The sequence below is a fragment of the Elephas maximus genome, chromosome 18, assembly GCF_024166365.1.
Source record: "Elephas maximus indicus isolate mEleMax1 chromosome 18, mEleMax1 primary haplotype, whole genome shotgun sequence".
Lineage (NCBI taxonomy): Eukaryota > Metazoa > Chordata > Mammalia > Proboscidea > Elephantidae > Elephas > Elephas maximus.
In genome coordinates, this window is record NC_064836.1 from 32,559,297 (window position 1) to 32,579,993 (window position 20,697).

A 20,697-nucleotide genomic window follows, 5' to 3' on the forward strand; every position below is an offset into this window, starting at 1 on the left:
ATCATATATGCAAACATGAAGAAGACACAGAAGACACAGTCCCCACCTGAAAGGAGCTTAGACAAGAAAAATACAGTACTGTTAAAACAAAAATCATACTAAGCCAATAACAGAAATTGATTAAAATTTATTAAATATATCATTTGCAGATCAGGGTAACATTTCAAGAAGAGCGTCAGAAATGTTCCAAAGATGAGAACTTCCAAAATTCTTATGATAAATCTCATCAGGATTGCCATGGAAAAAAAGGGTGGGAACAGAAATGATAAATTCGTAGCCAGGAAGGATTTTCATTTAACATTGTCTTGAAGAACAATTAAGATAATTAATGATTTACCCTAATCACAGCTCCCAGTCTGTAATCCTTAAGGTTAGATGCCAATTTGGCTAGGCCATGATTCTCAGTGGTTTGGCAGATATTATGTAATCATCCTCCATTTTCTGATCTGATGTGAGCAGTCAATCAATTGAAAAGCCTATCAGTTTCCTTGCGGGCATGGCCTGCATTCAATATATGTGGATGTTCTGGTAGAGCTCTCTCTGGATCCTGCATCCAAATTGTCACACTCTGACCACTGGTTCTTGGGATGTGAGCCAGCAGCCTACGCCCTGACCTACTGATTTTGTGCCCTGACCTACTGATTTTGTGTTCGTCAATCCCTGCAACCAGATGAGTCAGGAGAAGCCTCCAGCCTGACACCCGAACTACAGATTTGCGACTTGCCAGCCTCCACAACTGCGTGAGCCATTTCCTTGAGATAAAGCTCACACTCTCTTTCTCTCGCTCTCTCTATATATGCTTCACTGGTTTTGCTTCTCTAGAGGACACAGCCTAAGCCACAGTCTGATCTTTGAAGTCTATTTCCTGAAACTGACTGAATTCTTCAAAAGAGCACAGTGCCCAAAACAAAAGTGGTCTTACTAGTTTATCCAGACCATTGTTTGACTCAAAGGCAGGTTTTAGGAACCAGTTTTTTTAAGGCTCAAGTTTCGAAAGGACACCTAAGGGCAATGGCCTGTGTGGGTTACCTCAACATCCATGAAAGCCAGAAATCTGGATTCCAGGCGAATTAAAACCCTTTTTTCAGTACATATCAAGCAGTATACCCAGGATGCTTTGAGAGCATACAGGGGGCTGAGATGAGGAAGGTGAGAAAGGCCAGCTGAGACGGTTACTCTTATAAGGAAAAATACAAATTGAAAATAAAAGGTTTTGATTCTCCCTGTTGAGAATAAGGGAAGAGGCTCCTCTTCTCCCCTGTCCCTTCAGAATTCACTTTAGATGACTTGTAACTGTAAATTCTTTCTTCACTTCTTTGAAAAGTACATGTATATCTAAGAGGCCTCCTCAAAGATCAGGCAGCTGCCTCTTTCAATGTAACTTCAGGGACCCTCCCCCAGCTTCCTATTGCCAGGAAGGAGATTAGTATGACTTCAGTTATCTGGCCATAAAGACACTGGAAAATTAGCAATTTTATCTTAAACCTGGATGGAATGGGTTGCTTCCACTTAGGCCTATAAAGGGCTAGATTCCTTTCTGCTTCTGGATTTCTTCAGCAGATTGCCTGCCTGCGATGCATCCCATGCAGGCTTAACGCTTATTCGATGAGAAAATTTTTCTTTCTCTTCTGTTTTTATGGAGTGGTTTTCTGGGATGGGTGGAGATTTTGTCTTGGTAACTTTTTTCTCAATACACTTAAGTTGAGCCTTTTAAGTAAGCCTTGACCAGAAGAGGAGACGTGACAAGGACGAACACTCCAAGCATAAAGAGAAGTTTGTGCAAAGGCACAGTAGTGAATAAAGGCTTGATGAGAAAGCACGAATGGGTCATTTTGGATGGAATACAAGGATGAGAGGGCAGCAAGATCTGATGATGGACACTGGCAGGAGACTGATCCCAAAACAAGACAGACAAACAAACAAAACCAGGAACAGCATGCCTGGGCATTTATTCTTTGTCTTAACTGCTACAGAGGATCTATGAAGGGTAGTGAGCTACTCATATTCACAATTCAGAGTATGACTTGGCTACAATGTGTAGAATCGTTCAGGAGGGAGGTAAGGCCAGAGGGAGAGACACCCCTTAGAAAGCTACTGAAATAATATTGGAGAGAAATAAGAAGGATCTGAGCAAAAGCAGTACTGATAGGCTAGAGAAAAAATGTCAAAACTCAGATGCCAATTAGGCAGTCAGGGAGAGGCAGAAGTGAAGCAGTGCCCTGGTTTTTGCCTTGGGTGAGTGGATGGTGCCATTTGCAGAGGAATGGTATATAATAGGAAGAGGGCTTTTGGGTGTTTGTGGTAATAAATCACCTTACAAAAAAAAATTTGATCTTTGTCCTTGGTTCTTGAGAGCTAACCCTTGGAATGTCCTGAGTAAATGAGGTGCTTTTATTGCATAAAACCTGTAGGCCACACCTGAGGATTGTGCTAATAAGTGGAGGATGACCAGACCAGAAAGACCACCCGGTAGCCCAACATCAACTAACCTCAGGAGGCATGATTTAACCTGCCATGTATATTCAATGAGGTCTCAATCATGACTATGTTATTAAGCCAATAAACGTTCTGAGCATGGAGGTTCCAAGAGCTTCTTATCTGGTGAATGGAAGGTGACATGCACTCTTTAGGGTACGGAAACTCTGCATTGGGAACCCTCCCGGACCTCGCCCACATGTCTCTTCCTTGTGATGATCCTGATTTGTATCTTTTTGCTACAGTAAATCTGTAATCATAAGTATAGGGCTTTCTGTGAATTCTATGAGTCCTTCCAGTGAATTATTGAACCAAAAGGAGTAGTGGGAGCCAGCAGGCGAAAATGAGGTAGCCCAGGGGAAGCCCCAGAGCTTTCTGCTGCATCCTGAAGGAATAGTGGGAAAACCCCATGTTCACAGCCAGCAGGTCGGAAGTAAAAGTGTCATGTGGACTCCTTAGTTTGTGGCTGGCATCTGTCTATTTGGCAGTCTAAAGGACAGTGTCCTTTTAACTTGCGAGCTCTGACCCAGCTCTGTGTAGCTAGAGGTAGAGAGAAAGTATGCCACATTGGCAGCTGGTGTCAGAGATGACTGAGAAGTGGCAAGTGGGGATTTGATTAATTAAAGGGTTTCTCTGCCTCTGGTTTTACCCCTTTTAAATGATTCTACACATTGCAGCCAAACCATATTTTAGGTATTGGATTTATGTTGATTCTTATCCATGAAGGATGACAGGTGATGAAATTGGTTCATATTGAGATTGAACTCAATTGAACTCAAAATTGAACATACTAAGGAATACATATACACACTTACATATAAATAAGGATCTGAGCAAAAGTAGTACTGACAGGCTAGAGAAAAGGGAATGCATTCCAGATATATTAAGGAGGTACAAATGTCAAAACTCAGATGCCAATTAGGGAGTCAGGGAGAGGGAGAAGTGAAGAAGTACCCTGATTTTTCCTTGGGTGAATGGATGGTGCCATTTGCAGAGCAATGGTATATAATAGGAAAAAGGAATTTTGGAGTGTGTAGTACTTTTATACATATATATGGAGCCCTGGTGGTGCAGTAGTTAAGAGTTCGGCTGCTAACCAAAAGGTCAGCAGTTAGAATCCACCAGCTGCTCCTTGGAAACTGTATGGGGCAGTTCTACTCTGTCCTATAGGGTCTCTACATGTGTGAATCAGCTTGACAGCAATGGGAATATATATATACACACATACACTCCTCACTTATCAACATGGTTAGGTTCCAAAGACCAGGTCATTATGTGAAAATCAGCATAATGCAAAAATGAAGGATGACCACATCAGATCACAAAATGGAAACTAACTGTATCATTATATTCCTCCAAATTACATTATTACATAACTGCCAAATTATATCATCACGTAACTGTCAAACCACTGAGAATAATGGCCCAACCAAATTGACACATAACCTTAACCATTATGGCTGGCATTACTCTTGCCTCATACCTCAGCATTCGTTACTGCCAGACATATGTTGCTAATGCACAAAATAGTAGATTTTTTCTATTGTAATTGCAAAATGTTAGATAACAAGATAATCAATAAGTGATAAGTAGATATGTATATACATGTATGTGTGTGTGTATATATATATATATGGTGCAAATGGTTAAGCACTCAACTATTGGCCTAAATGTTGGCAGTTTGAACTTACCCAGAGGCACCTCAGAATGTGCTTCTGGAAGGTCACAGCCTTAAAAATCTTATCAAGCAGTTCTACCCTGCTCACACGGGATCGCTATGAGCCAGAATCAACTTGACAGCAACAAAAACAGCAACACAAATATACCTAACCAAAAAAAAAGTTAACCTTTTCTAACTGAAAAGAAAAGATCTACCAGCAGCTATCAGACACTGTGACACAAAACTCAATATCAGAACTTTAAAAAATTAAAAAGAAGTATAAGATTGTTTAACACAGCAGAACAGAACAGCAGGGCACAGCACCTAATTTCACTCCTACTCCTCAAGAAGTCATGTTGGTCTGTCAACAAAATCCTGAGAATTCTCACTAATACACACACACACACACCTGAAAAAAAGCAGCTAAAAATACAATTGATTTTTTTTTTTTTTTGGCTATATCCTACAACTTTGCTAAACCTGTTTATTGCTAGGAGTTTTGTTGTTGTTGTTAGAAACCGTGAGGATATTCTGTGTAGACAATCATGTCATCTGAAAATAGGGACAGGTTTATTTCTTTCTTTCTAATTTGAATGGTTTCATTTCTATTTGTTGGCTTATTGTACTGGATAGAGCTCCCATTATGCTGTTGATTAGGAATAGTGAGAGTAGACATCCTTGGGTTATTCCTTATCTTAGAAGAAAAACATTCAGTTTTTCACCATTAAGTATTATGTTACCTGAAGGTTTTTACAGATGTCCTTTATTGGGTTTAGGAAGTTATTAAGATTTAGGAGCACTAAATTGTTGTGTTGTTGTTCTGTGCCACTGAGTTGATTTTGACTCATAGTGACCCTATAGGACAGAGTAGAACTGCCTCATAGGGTTCTCAAGGCTGTAATCTTAACAGAAGCAGACTGCCACACCTTTCTCCTCAGAGTGGCTGGTGGGTTCAAACCGCTGACCTTTCAGTTAGCAGCTGATTGTTTAGCCACTGCACCACCTGGGAACACTATAAGATAAAAAAAAAAGAAAACTATTCTCAGCAAACAAAATGAGGATGAAAACAACAGCATTAAAAATAAAGTTAAAAACAACAAGAAACAAATAAATATGATAGAAAGAGAAACAAACAGTATCAAATAACTAACATTTAGGAAAATGATGGTGATAATTATAGTCATGAAAATGAACACTGGGTATTTAAACAATCAAAGAGAAACTGCTAAATATGGAAGACAAAAATAGGCAACCCAACTAATGTGTAATTGGAGACTTAGAAGAAAGGAACTGAACAAGTGGAACAAGGAAAGGATTCAAAGACATAAGAAAAATATCCCTGAAATAAATTCAATTTGTACTGTGAACAAATATGAAAACTAGGTATGAAATTCTTTGTTGATATATGTCTGGTTTAATTTATTGAATTTCAAGAATGAAGAAATAATTATTCAGGCATCAAGAAAAAACTAATCACCTACATGGAAGAAAAAAAAAATAGGACAGACCTCACAACATTGAATACCCAAATATAATTGAGAATTGTCTGCAGTGTGTTGTCCAATGTGATAGTTCTTAGATACATGTGGCACTCGAAATGTCATTAGTTCTAATTGAGATGTGCTGTATAAAAGACACCCCAGATTTTGAAGACTTATTATGGAAAATATCATTGATAATATTTTATGTTGATTACAAGTTGAAATGATATTTGGATATATTGGGTTAAATGAAATGTATTATCAAAATTTACCTTTTTTTTTTTTTTGCTATTTTTAAAGTGGCTACTAGAAAAATTTCAATTATGCATATGGCTCACATTATATTTCTATCAGACAGCACTGGTCTACACAGTTCATAAGGAAAGAACGTAACAGCCAGATGAGACATTTAAAAAAAAAATTATAACAGACATACATTAACAAATATTAAAAAAATGAAACTGATATCTCAGAAACCCTTATTGAAGAAAGTACTTGATTAATTAAAAAATAATCACAATTAAGGACTCATAATTAGAGGAGACACTGTAAAGAGGACTGATAGTGAGCAATCTACCCGTTTACATATAGAACAATGCCAAAATTATGGTATTCAAACAGAATATAAATGCCATAAATCTTGGTACCTTGGGATACAGCGTGGTTTAAAGTCAGGGAAGATGTGCGTCAGGGTTGTATCCTTTCACCGTACCTGTTCAATCTGTATGATGAGCAAATAATCCGAGAAGCTGGACTGTATGAAGAAGAACGGGGCATCAGGATTAGAGGGGAAGACTCATTAACAACCTGCGTTATGCAGATGACACTACCTTGCCCGCTGAAAGTGAGAGGACTTGAAGCATTTACTGATGAAGATCAAAGACCATAGCCTTCAGTACGGATTACGCCTCAACGTAAAGAAAACAAAAATCCTCACAACTGGACCAGTAATCAACATCTTGATAAACAAAGGAAATATTGAAGTTGTCAAGAATTTCATTTTATTTGGATCAACGATAAACAACCACGGACGCAGCAGTCAGGAAATCAAACCACGCACTGCGTTGGGCAAATCTACTGCAAAAGACCTCGTTAAAGTGTTAAAAAGCAAAGATGTCACTTTGAGGACTAAAGTGCACCTGACCCAAGCCATGATATATCAGTTGCCTCAGATACATGTGAAAGCTGGACAATGAATAAGGAAGACCGAAGAAGAATTGATGCCTTTGAATTGTGGTGTTGGCGGAGACTATTGAATATACCATAGATTACCAGAAGAATGAACAAATCTGTCTTAGAAGTACAACCAGAATTCTCCTTAGAAGCAAGGATGACGAGACTTCATCTCACATACTTTAGACATGCTTTCAGGAGGAATCAGTTCCTGGAGAAGGACATCATGCTTGGTGAAGTAGAGGGTCAGCAAAAAAGAGGAAGACCCTCAATGAGATGGACTGATGCAGTGGCTGCAACAATGGGCTCAAACATAGCAACAATTGTGAGGGTGGGGCAGGACCAGGCAGTGTTTCATTCTATTGTACATAGGGTTGCTATGACTTGGAATTGACTCAACGGCAGCTAACAGCAACAACAACAATATAAAAATTAGAAGCATAACACAGGGATCACCGAACTTTCTGAAAAGGGTCAGGTAGAGCATATTTTAGGCTTTGTGGTTCACATGGACTCTGCTAAGACTACTCAAATCCGCTGCTGTAGCTCAAAGCAGGGATTGGCAATGCATAAACAAGTGGGCATGACTGTGTCACAATAAAATTTTTATTTTCAAAAAACAGGCAGTAGAACAAATTTTGCCTTTAGATTGTAGTTTGCTGACCCATACTATAACAGAGGAAACCCTGGTGGCGTAGTGGTGAAGCGCTACGGCTGCTAACCAAAAGGTCAGCAGTTTGAAACCACCAGGTTGCTCCTTGGAAACTCTATGGGGCAGCTCTACTCTGTCCTACAGGGTCGCTATGAGCTGGAATAGACTTGATGGCAACAAGTTTACTATAGCAGAGGGAGGGAAAAGAAATGTGATGTGATAAAATCCCCATCTTTCATAGTAGGTGTTTAAAAACTACTGTCCAAATTAAGATACATTGTTTTTAAAACACAAAATGCACTTAAAATTTGTTTACTGTATTTTCCTTTAAAGACGAATTTTTTTTACAGAAAGTATCTTTTAGAATTACAAAACCTTAGTCTAAAATTCACTTATTCCCTCAGCTTCACCTAAGTTTCTTTTCTGTTAGTTAAATTCAGATAACATTGAAAAATTCTGATTTTTAAAAACTATTCGTGGATTACTTTTCTGTGCCACTTTGCTAACAGTGTTCCTTCATGGCTATATAACCCTTGTATAACCCATACTGATAAAAGCATTTGTGGGCCTTTCTTTGAGATGGTCATTGAAAAATACCTTGACCCAACAAAATTTTGATTGAAACTGAAAAACTTCAGAGCATCAAATAAGCAATTATGCTGCAATTATGACCCGCCATGTCAGGCTCAACCTTAGAGCAATTCTCCACGTTTGACCGGTCACTACCCTCTCAGAGATCTCTGCAGCTTTTCTACCTGGCGTTGGCTATTTTTTAAAATGAGGCGTTGTTTTTGTTTTTTCAGCTTAGGCTCTTTGGTCAGCTCAGGTCAACTGCCCTGATACCATGCAATCCTCTCTCATGTCATCTGACCCTAAAAATATGTCCCTCCAAAATCAAAGAATGTGTTTTCCTTACCAAGTCAGACTTGATTTATATTTTGGCAGGTAGGGAATTCTTAAACTAAGGAATTATAACTAAGGGAATTTCAACATGGAGAGCGCTGCGTTGAGAAGGTTTTTGTCAGGGCCTGTGTCCAGGAGTATTTTCTGATCCAGATTTCTCCCTTACTTAGAAGAGGGATCATCGAAGGGTGGACCGTTGTCCATAGAACACAGCTAAAATCAAAAGGGACTTCCCAGTTCTCTGAGCAAAGCAACAACTGCAGCTTTAAACAAAAGTGCCAGTAACTCATAAACAACTCAGATGTCTTTTACAGGGGAGGTTGTAAAACGATAAATCTGTTGCCTGATGCTGGTTCAAGCACGAACTCATACCACCTGAACCCTTTATCAGATACTGCCTTTCATTGTAATTTCTTTTTTAATACTATAAAAATCTTCCTATGATTCTCACATGACTAAGATGACTTAAGCAAGATTGCCAATCAGTAATTAAATGCCAACCATTTAAATTTTAATACATTTTAATCATTTCTACTGCGTATTTACTCCGGTGGAGACCTGGTGGTGCAGTGGTTAAGAACTTAGCTGCTAGCCAAAGGGTCGGCAGTTGGAATCTACCAGCTGCTCCTTGGACACCCTGCAGGGCAGTTCTAGTCTGTCCTGTAGGGTCTCTATGAGTTGGAATCGACTCTACAGCAACGGTTTTGGTTCTTTGGAATTTACTGGTAGCTTTCTTTTTTCAAAAAAATCCATTGCCATCGAATGGATTCTGACTCATAGCAACCCTATAGGACAGAGTAGAATAGCCCCCAAAGGATTTCCAAGGCTGTAATCTTTAGAGAAACAGACTACCACATCTTTCCGCCACCAAGCAGCTAGTGGGTTCAAATCGCCAACTTTTCAGTTAGCAGACAAGTGCTTAACCACTGTGCCACCAGGGCTCCTTTTGTCCACAAAGGAGGCACTAAGTGATACCAATCTCCCAGGTCTCCACAGACAAAACAAAGACAGGGTTTGAAGCATTAACCTAAAGATGATAATTTAGGTATAAAAAGAAAATGTTTTCACGTGAATAGCCCACATTATACCTCAAAAATAATCTCATCTCAATAACCATCCATTTTCTGAAATTCACTATGACTGCAATGGGGCGAGTTTATTGCAAGAAAAATGAAGTCCCTGGTTCTCGACCAGTTATATCCATTTTCTTCTGCTCTCACCATGGTTCTTAGGCTGTGCCATCTTGGTGACATTGTAAATTGTGGAATAATTTTTATGACCAATACATTTTACCCAAGGGTCATCCAAACACTTAAAAATTGGCTTTCTCTTGAAGAGAAACATCTATTCCAGACTTCAGATGATAATTCCCCAGCACTCCTTAAATAGTAAGCAGGGTCATCAAAGTCAAAATGCCAAACACGCAGGGTTCCTACCAAAATAGTCAGTCTGTTTGTTCAGCTGCACATCACCCCATGTATCTCAGTCCCATGCACCCTTGGTATATTTAGTAACGCTCAAGTCGCTTATCTTTCTTTAGCATATTCTTTAATAATCCTATGTAAGAAACTTCTGCTGCTCTCCAAGATGTATCCCCACTTTGTTTAGAGTCCATGAGCCTTGTGGCTTGAGGGTCTTTCGCCCACTCTTAAATTCAGAAGAGGTTATCATTCCTTCTCCAGAAAATTCCATTAAAGGAGTTCAGATAAGAGATGGGTTCATATTAGTAACGTAGGAATTACGGGTCATCTGCACCCACACGTCTGAGCCATGTGCCCTGTGGGAGTTGGAATGGCGGGGTGGATCCCCTTACTTTGCTCCAGTGTGTCTTGACTCATACTTCTGGGTCAGCATGAGAGGAATGAGTGAGCAATAGGCCATGCTGACATTGTTATCAGTATATCCAAAATGTTCATAGAGGCTTTTTGGATTCTAAAGAAAAAGGATATATTACTAAGTAATTTCTAATCTAATGCAGCCTCTAATTTTTTTTTCCAGGAAGACAAGGAGGAGGCAAGTTTATTTAACTTTTTTCTTATCATGAATAAGGAAGGAAAACAAAAATGATGGCAGGTTTTTAAACAGCAACACGTGAGTTCTAGATTAGACTCTGGGGAAGGATTTTTACACCCATTAGTTAAATATGGAGATGGTTTGTTTACTTGGTGTCTTAGTCATCTAGTGCTGCTATAACAGAAAATACCACAAGTGGATGGCTTTAACAAACAGAAGTTTATTCTCTCACAGTCTAGGAGGCTAGAAGTCTGAATTCAGGGTTCCAGCTCCAGGGGAAGGCTTTCTCTCTCTGTTAGCTCTGAGGGAAGGTCTTTGTCATCAATCTTCACCTGGTCTAGGAGCTTCTCAGAGCAAGGATCCTGGGTCCAAAGGACATGCTCCCCTCCTGGCTCTTCATTCCTGGTAGTAAGAGGTACCCCTCCTCTCTGCTTGCTTCTCTTTTATATCCCAGAAGAGATTAACTCCAGATATACCCTAATCATGTAGATTGAGTCCTGCCTCATTAACATAACTGCCTCTAATCCTGTCTCGTTACTACCACAACTCAAAACTCAGTGCCGTTGAGTCGATTCCAATTCATAGCGATTACTACCACAGAGGTAAGATTTACAACACGGAGGAAAATCACATCAGATGACAAAATGCTGGGCAATCACACAATCCTCGGAATCATGGTCTAGCCAAGTTGACAGAGATTTTGGGGGAACACAATTCAATCCATAACACTGGATGAAGTAGTTAACTTTCCCAAGACAGTGTGTTAAAAAGAGCCTGAGCAATCGGTAGAAAACAATTACACTGAAACTTGTAATTGAGAGCTAGAACTAGTCTTCTATCACTTGTTTTAGTGGAAAATATTTGAGTTTTCCTTCTCCAACAGGTTTCTGCCTTACACAGTTTCCCCAGGTTTACGGTATTTGAACTTAAAAATTGTTGGAGTATCTTTGTTTTTTAAAAAATCATGGGGCCAAAAACTTTGATCTGTATCCCTCATTAGTGTTGCCAGGCTATTTAACCTAGTGGTTACAAGCATGAACTCTGGAGCCAGACTGTTGTTGTTAGGTGCTGTCAAGTTGGTTCAGACTCATGGCGACACTATGTACAACTGAACAAAACACTGCCCAGTCGTGTGCCATCCTCACAATCATTGTTACGTTGCAGCCACTGTGTCAATCCATCTCATTGAAGGTCTTCCTCTTTTTCACTGAACCTCTACTTTACCAAGTATGATGTCCTTCTCCAGAGACTGGTCCCCCCTGATAACTTGTCCAAAGCACGTGAGACTACCTGGGCTCAAGTCCTAGTTCTGCCTTTTATGAGCTTGGTCAAATTATTTAACCCTCAGTTTCCTCATCTGCGAAACAGAGATGTTCATAGTATCTACCTCAAAATCCTGTCATAAGAATTCAGTGTATTAATGTGAGGTGCCTGGCAAATGGGGAGCAAGACGTGTGATTGCTGCTACTCTCTTCATTGGACGTTCTGCACTTCACTTCTCGTCAAGATCGGATATGATTTTATTTGACTTTCTTATGGAAATCCCTGCGTGGGACAAATGGTTAAGCATGTAACTATTAGCAGAAAGGTTGGTGGTTCGAACCCACTCAGAGGTGCCTTAGAAGACAGTTCTGGCAATCTGCTTCCAAAAATCTTATGGAGCACAGCTCTACTCTGCGCACATGGGGTTGCTACGAGTTGGAGTCAACTAGATGGCAGCTCAGGCAACAGCAACAACAATATCTTTATAGGTGTAGTTTATGGTGGAAACCCAGCATAAAGGCAAAAAAAAAAGTTGCCGCAGAGTGGATTCTGACATGGCTACCCCATCTGTGACAGAGTAGAACCCTGCTCTATAGGGTTTTCGATGCCTGGTTTTTCAGCAGTAGATGGCCAGGCCTTTCTTCTGAGGTGTCTCTGGATAGACTGCAATCTCCAGCCTTTCAGTTAGCAGCTGTGCGTGTTAACTGTTTGCACCACCCAAGGATTCCTAAAGGCAGAGACAAAGGAACTACAAATTCTGCTATTCTTTATTTATTCACTAATTCATTCTTTTACATCTTCCTTAATTGATTAGTTTGGCATGTGTTGTGAACCTCGTATGGACCCTGGACAGTGTAGGACTCTAAGGAGGGAGGCAGAGGTTGTCAGGTACACCAGTAAACACACCAGTGTCACGGTGTTTTGGTACAAGGAACGGGGCAGAGACCACTATTATAAAAACCCCAGAAAAGGTTTACACACAGCAGGAAACCATCTTTGAGTACTACCAAGGAAGAGAGGGGTGGGGAGGAAAACCACTAACTAGATAGCAAACGTGTTAACTTTGGTGAAGAGAAAGGCAATACACAACATAGGGGAAGTGAGTAGACTTGACTAAGGAAAAGAAAGCCACGAGAGACCGGAAAACCAGTCCATGGAAACGCGGAAGCAGGGAGGGACGGGGGAGAGTGCTGACACATTGCAGGGATTGCAACCAATGTCACGAAACAACTTGGGTACGAATTTTGTGAATGGGAAATTAATATGCTCTGTAAATTTTCACCTAAAGCACAATAAAAATGTTCAAAATAACAACAATAATGGTACGCAGCAGTGGTATGAGCAAGGACAAGATGAATTCTGCTGCGGAGTGTGACGAAAGGTTCCACTGAGGGAGGACTGAGCTGAACACCCAGCGTTGTTCCTCGGGGGCCCGGGTTGGTTTGGGGACACAGCACTGTATGCCAAGCAGGACAGGAGCACAACCACAGCGAGTAAAGCACAGACCCTCCAGCAACGCAGCGTTCGGAGCTGACACAGGTTCTCCCACAACAGCCAAGCTCGAAAGAAGGAAAAGGGAACAAACTCATACACTTAAGAAATAAAGAGAAAAATCACATGCAGAGCAGCAAATCCAGCAAGGGAGGGAGTGTTCTGTCCATGGTAGAATTCTCGCCTTCCATGTAGGAGACCCAAGTTCGATTCCCGACCAACGCACCTCATGGGTAGCCACCACCCAACAGTCAGTGGAGGGTTGTGTGTTGTTATGATGCTCAACAGGTTTCACCAGAGCTTCCAGACTAAGATGGATGACCTACTTTGAAAACCAGCCAATGAAAACCCTGTGGATCACAACAGTTCTATCCCAATGTGCATGGGGTTGCCATGAGCAGGGGTCAACTCAAGGCAGCTAACAACAACAAGTCAAGCTGATGAAGTGCCCTGCCAAGAACTCAGAGCCCCGACAAGCAGGGGCTAAGTTTTCATGTCTAAGCAGGAAGAACATCAGGGGACTGAGCCCTTGAGAGGTGGAGAGCTGAAACTGAGTCCTCTGCACTGAGCTGGGCCCTTCTGCGAAATCTCCACTCACCAGCCCAGGGAAGGAGCAACAAAGCTTGCCATGTGCCTCGAACTCTGTGTGGAAAACTTAGAAACCCAAAGCCTGAGGCAGACGTGCGCCTGAGAGCCCAATGAGGGTATTATTCTCATTCTATCAAAACCTCAAACAAAGACACAAACATAAAATTAGTTGTTGTCGTTGTTAGCCCCCGACTAATGGCTATCCCATGTGTTACAGAGTAGAACCGCTCCATAGTGTTTCCTTGGCTGTGATCTTTATCGAAGCAGTTCACCAGGACTTTTTTTTGCAGAGCCACTTGGTGGGTTTGAACTGCCGCCTTCTAGGTTAGCAGCCGATGGTAGGACACTTACATCACCCAGGTCTGTTTAAACTAGTCTAGGACCTATCCAACACAGAGAAACTGGCAAAGCTGATATTTCCACAATCCAGGGCATGTGGGACTCTCATGAAAAATAAATCAACCTCTGCTGAAGTTGACCTCACAAGTTAAATAAACACACACACAGAGGAAGAACCCAACACTATGAGAGCCAGTGATGTAATAAATGGTAGAAGCTACACCACAAAAACTAGATACAATAGATCTGAGTAAGTCTGTAAAATAAGTATGATTTTAAATAGTCAAGAAGAAAAGAAAAAATAGAAACAACAATGAGAGGAGAGGATGATGATGATGCAAAAACACAAAGAACAGAAGCGACTAGCTGCATTGCAGAGCCCCGGTGGCACAGTGGTTAAGAGCACGGCTACTAACCAAAGGTCGGCAGTTCAAATTCAACAGCCACTCCTTGGAAACCCTGTGAGGCAGTCCTACTTTGTCCTGTAGGGTTGCTAAGAGTCAGAATCAACTCGATTGCAATGACTTTTTTTTTTTTAGGAGTCCCTGGCAGGTGCAAATGGTTAATGAGCTCAGCTGCTGTAATGGATTGAATTGTGTCCCCCCAAAATATGTGTCAACTTGGTTAGGCCATGTGTAGTTGTCCTCCATTTTGTGATTTTTGTATGTGTTGTAGATCATAATCTCTGCCCATGGTTAAAAGGATTCCTCAAATCACCTCCCTAATCCACAAGGGAGTTTCCCTGGGGTGTGGCCTGCACCACCTTTTATCTCTCAAGAGATAAAAGGAAAGGGAAGCAAGCAGAGGGTGGGGGACCTCCAAAAAAGCAGCATCAGGAGCAGAGCGCATCCATTGGACCCAGGGTCCCTGCACCTGAGATGGTCCTTGACCAGGGGAAGACTGAGGACAAGGACCTTTCTCCAGAGCCAACAGAGAGAGAAAGCCTTCCCCTGGAGCCAACGCCCTGAATTTGGACTTTTAGCCTACTTTACTGTGAGGAAATAATTTCTCTTTGTTAAAGCTATCCACTTGTGCTATTTCTGCTATAGCAGCACTAGATGACTAAGACAGCTGCCAACCAAAATGTGGTTCAAGCCTACCCAGCGGTACCTTGGGATAAAGGCTTGGAGATCTACTTTGGAAAAAATCAGCCATTGAAAGCCCTGTGGAGCATAGTTCTACTCTAATACACATGGGATCACTATGAGTCAGAATCACCTCATTTATGTATTGTTTATGACTGTTTTCCTGCTACAAAGGCAGAGCTGAATTGTGAAAGAGACCATATGGCCCACAGGGTGTGAAATATTTACTACCGAGCCTTTTACAGAAAATGTTTGCCAACTCCTGTTTAGTCTTAGTTTCCTTGCCTGTAAATTATGATTAGGAATACACCTTAACCCTATTTCCCCCTATTCAACAAACATTTATTGAGCACCTACTTTGTAGTAGGCACTAAAGTAGGCATGGGGTGAAGGGTGGGATACAAAAATGAATACGATGTGGCACCTATTCAGAAAGGCCATCATTGTAAGTGCTGAGAAAGAGGTAACATGGATGATTTTGAGTTGGATGTTACATCCTGAAATAGAAATATGCACGGACACTATGAAGGCAATATGGGAGAACTTAGCAGAAACTAGACAATGTTCTGTTACTATCCATAGGTTTTCAACATCATGATAAATGGAGAAAAAATTGAAGTTGTCAGCTATTTCACTGTACTTGGATCTACAATGTCCATGGAGGCAGCAGTCAGGAGACCATACAAAGTATTGCATATGGCTCATCTGCTACAAAAGATCCCTTTAAACTTTTTAAAAAGCAAAGGTGTCCCTTTGACAAATAAGGTGCACCTGACCCAAGCCATGGTCTTTACAATTGCCTCGTATACATGCAAAAGCTGGACAATGACAAAGGACAACAGAAGAAGAATGGATGCATTCTAATTCGGGGGTTGGCAAAGAATATTGAATACACCATGGACTGCCAGAAGAATGAATAAATCAGTCTCAGAAGAAATACAACCAAAATATTCCTTAGAAGAAAGAATGGCAAGACTTGGGCTGGCTTACACTGTACACGTCAAGAGGAAATATCAATCTCTGGAAAAGGATATCATGATGGTAAAGTAGAAGGTCAGTGCAAATGACCCCCCATAACATGAGAACTAAGGAGATTGATAAGGGTTGTTTGTTTTCCAAATACTTGTTCTCCTTCCCCAAGAGAGAGTGAGTCTTCTTCTCCCTTTCTCATGCTAAATGAGAACCTTCGAGAGAATCATTTGTAGAGCCTGGGGTGTCTGCAGGGTCCTGTCTATGGAAAATAACACCTACGGCACTATTTTTAAGTTGCTGAACGATCTCTCACAGCTGGCGATGGACAATAGAAACTGTTCTTTAGCGCCCCTCCTCAAGTGGCAAGCAGGGCACGCTCCCTACCTGCCGTACCTTAGTTACACCTCTGGGTGTCTGGCAGGAGGGGAGTTTGACATCGCACCACTACCACTCGTCCCACCATCCTCCACCCCCAGCCAGTTGGCTGCCACTAAGCTTTGCAAGGCCCATTAATGACATGGGCCCTGGATGGAGGACGGTAATCTGGATTCTTCGGAAAACTGAAGTGTCCTCAATTTGTGGGGACACAGAGACAGATGTGACTGTCACCTGGCAAAGTCTAGTGAGTTCTCACCTAAGCAAAGTGAAGAGGAGGCACTTGGGTTGAGACTGACCTATGCCTTTGAGGTCTTTCTGGAGCCAATGTTGAGCGTTCGGTGGATTAAATGGGCAATGTGGAAGGTAGCCATCTTGAAAGTCTTGGAAGGACCCTATCGGAGGGGTCTGACTGTCAAGTCAAAGCAATCCCTTGAGAAGAGGCTGCAGGAGATGCTCCATCAGATATGGGGGCTAAGCAGGCTCATAAGCAGTCGTGGGGCATGCAGCTTAGTTCAAAAGGAGAAGATTCTTGATACTCAAAGCCAAAGAATGAGGCAGTGAGAAGGCCCTTTGGACATTCTCACAAACCACTCCAAGAAAGAAAACGTGAAGTGTGCACTTGGTCATATGCCCCCCTCCCAAAACCAGAAACCAGTTGCCATCGAGTTAGACATACCCCATGTGTGTCAGAGTAGAACTATGCTCCACAGGGTTTTCAATGGCTGATTTTTTTCAGAAGTAGATTGGCAGGCCCTTCTTCTTAGGTGTCTCCAGGTGGACTCAAACCTCCAGCCTTTTGGTTGGCAGCTGAGTTTAACCATTCGTACCACCCAGAGACTCCATATGTCCCCCTCCCCCCAGGTAGCTCTAAACACCAAATTGCAATAGTGCAGGTCAACAAAAGACCTTGCCACTGGTCCACTGATCCTCCCTGCCCTTCTGTATGCTACCTTGGAGGCATGAAAAACATAAGATAGCAAGTAAGAGAGAGGGTGGGCTGGGGAAGAGCAAAGAAGCTGGCCACACCCCTCTTCTGCATTGTAGACTTCCAGGTGCAGACAGACCCAGAGCTGTGGGAGATAGGAGAAGGTTTTAATTGGAAGCATTATAGAACGTGTGGTATTATTGGACTTTTAATACTTGAAAACGAGATGTGTAAGACAGATATTATCCAGCAACAGGAAAGGAAAATCCGAGAGGGGATTTATTATCCTGGTGGCATAGTGGTTAGGAGTTTGGCTGCTAACCAAAAGGTTGGCAGTTCAAATTCACCAGGCACTTCTTGGAAACCCTATGAGGCAGTTCTACTCTGTCCTATAGGGTGGCTATGAGTTGGAATTGACTCGATGGCAAAGAGTTTGGTTCTGGCTTTTTATTTGCTTCCTAGTAAGTCCAGTCCCTTCAAAAATGGGTTATATACACAAAGCATAATTATCACATCATGAAACTGAATTCTTTGTGTGGCTAAAAACCAATTCTGAAGGAAAGATTGGAGGAGAAAAAATGATGCTTTAAGGAACAGAATTAGCATTACATTTAAAATAAGGAAAGAGCTCTTAGGGGGCTTCTTTGGAAGGCTTTGTAGGCAGTAGGACAGCAGGCGGGCTGTGAATGTGTTTAAAAGATGAGTCTCTTTATTTAGACTCATCTCAAATTTCAATCACCAGTCAGAAAAGGACCAAATAAGTAATCCTTTTATTTATCCCCAAATAAATTAAAAGGTCTGATAGAATTATTCAAAACTAAGAAAAGTAGAAACAGAAGGAATGAGAAGATGGCAGACCTACAGAACTAGTAAGGACTTCATCGCTGTGTTTATGTTTCCCTCAATCCTTTTCAGTCAAACCCCCCACAGACATACTGGTGTTACAGTATCTTGGCCTTTATGTCAATGTTGTATCTACAACATTGTCTAATGGGAGCAGTGGTGGCTCAGTGGCAAAATACTCACCTCCCATGCATGAGACCTGAGTTCACCTCCCAGCCCATCTGTCAGTGGTGGTTTGCACGTCACTATGATGCTGAACGGGTTTTAATGGAGCTTCCAGAGTAAGACAAACTAGAAAGCCCTGGCAATCTACTTCTGAAAAATCAGCCAATGAAAACCCTATGAATCACCATGGCCTGATCTACAACCAATCATGGGGATGGCACAGGACCAGGAAGTATTTCGTTCTGTTTTTCTGGTGGGGTCGCCATGAGTCAGGGCAACTAAAAACGAAATGCTCATGTCGTCATTTAAAAAAAAAATACCTCTAAAGAGTACCACTTAAAAAAACATACAGTTTGCTGTCAAAAGCTGTTCATTTAATATACACACAAAATAAAAAATAATGTAGGCAATTAAAAATATTGCTCCAAATTTTACATTAACAGTAGAGATAAAATGTTCCTAGGGCTGCACTGTCTGATAGTTACTAGCCACATGTAAATATTTGAATTTAAATTAAATTAAGTATCAGTCACCTTAGTGACATTTCAAGGTTCAATAGCCACATGTGACTGTTGTTGTTATTGTCATTAGGTGCCGGTGAGCTGGTTCCGACTCCTGGAGACCTTATATATAACAGAATGAAACACTGCCTGGTCCTGAGCCATCCTCACAATCTTTGCTATGCTTGAGCCCATTGTTGCAGCCATCTCGTTGAGGGTCTTCCTCTTTTTTGCTGAACTTCCACCTTTACCAAGCATGACGTGACCAGTGGCCACCATCTTGGACAGCACAGACATTTTCATTACTGCAGAAAGTTCTAAATAACAGTGCTGCTCTAGGGTTTCAGAGCCAATAATTTTTGAAGCTGAGAAAACAACTTGTTTTCTCTGCATGACTAAGTTCTTAATATTTTAATGCTCAGTGAATTTGAGCTTTGGTAAAGTATTAAGGTATGTGATGTCAGATGCTTGTAAGCACAAGATATCAGTCCTCATTTTAGAGACGGGCTGAGCTCACTTGACACTTTATTTTTTAGACACCCTCATTAAGGCCAAGCATCAGGCAGAAATCCAGAGTTGCAAAACTACTTCCTAGAAGCCTGATTGCCCTCCAGGTTAGTTGCAAACAGTAAAAATTCAGCACTGGAGAAATCAAAATGTTGAGTTATAAACTCACTCATTTAGCTTTTTCCCAGAAGTCTTCTTGGTTTCTCTACTAAACAGGTAGTACACTTCTTTGTATCACATTCTTTTCCCATATTTGTAATTTTCACTTCTCTTTTACATAATGCAAATTTTAATATATAAAGGCTACATTATTTACTTACATGGCTAGATGCTAGTGGGAGTATTGAAGATGAGAGAACTTTGAGGAACGTTTTTGGGATTCTGTCATCTTAAAAAACAAATCTATAGACTTGTTATTTACTTGGAACAAAGAAAATCATGAGTTTTGGATATTTTAGGTTTTGCTAAGTAGCTCTTCTTATCCACCAAAGAACAAGTTGGATGTATCTTTGTCAGAATTTAAATTTTTTCTCTAACCCTTTCCTTCGGAAAAATGTAGAAGATTGGGTCATCAAATACTACATTCATTGTCTAGTGAAGACCTACTCAAATCCCAGAAATTCTTTCTACTGTCTAGCCAGAGTATGTTATTTAATCTGCCTGTTGTTGTTAGCAACCATTGAGTTGACCCCAACTCATGGCAACACCGCTGCACACAGTAGAAAAATATATTCTATAGATTCTCCTTATAATAGATTCTCCTATAGATTCTCCTTATAATGTTGTTTTAAACTTTCTGTGGTTGGTAGGGAGACTGAAAGGATGTAACCCACTTACAAGGAATACAGTCACCAACACAGAGCAACACCTTGACCTGTCCTGGAGCAGTGAAGCCGATAGGGAAGCAATCACTACAGAATTTTAGATATTTTTATTTAAGTATTTTCTGGAACAACCAGATAAGTTTCTAAGAGTCAGACTTATGAAAATAAACTATGGTGATAAAGAATGTTACTGTTTTATACACACAAAACTTATATTTTACCTCATTGTTGTTGTTAGCTGCCATCGAATTAGCCCTTGACTCATGGTGACCTCATGCACAATGGAACCAAATGCTACTAGGTCCTGGACCATCCCCATATGATCAGTTGTGGATCAGAATAGGGTTCTGGAAGTTTTGGAAGTAGGTCACCAGGCCTTTCTTCCTAGTCTGTCTTAGTCTGGAAGCGCCATTGAAACCTGCTCAGTATCACAGCAACACATAAGACGCCACTGACCGAT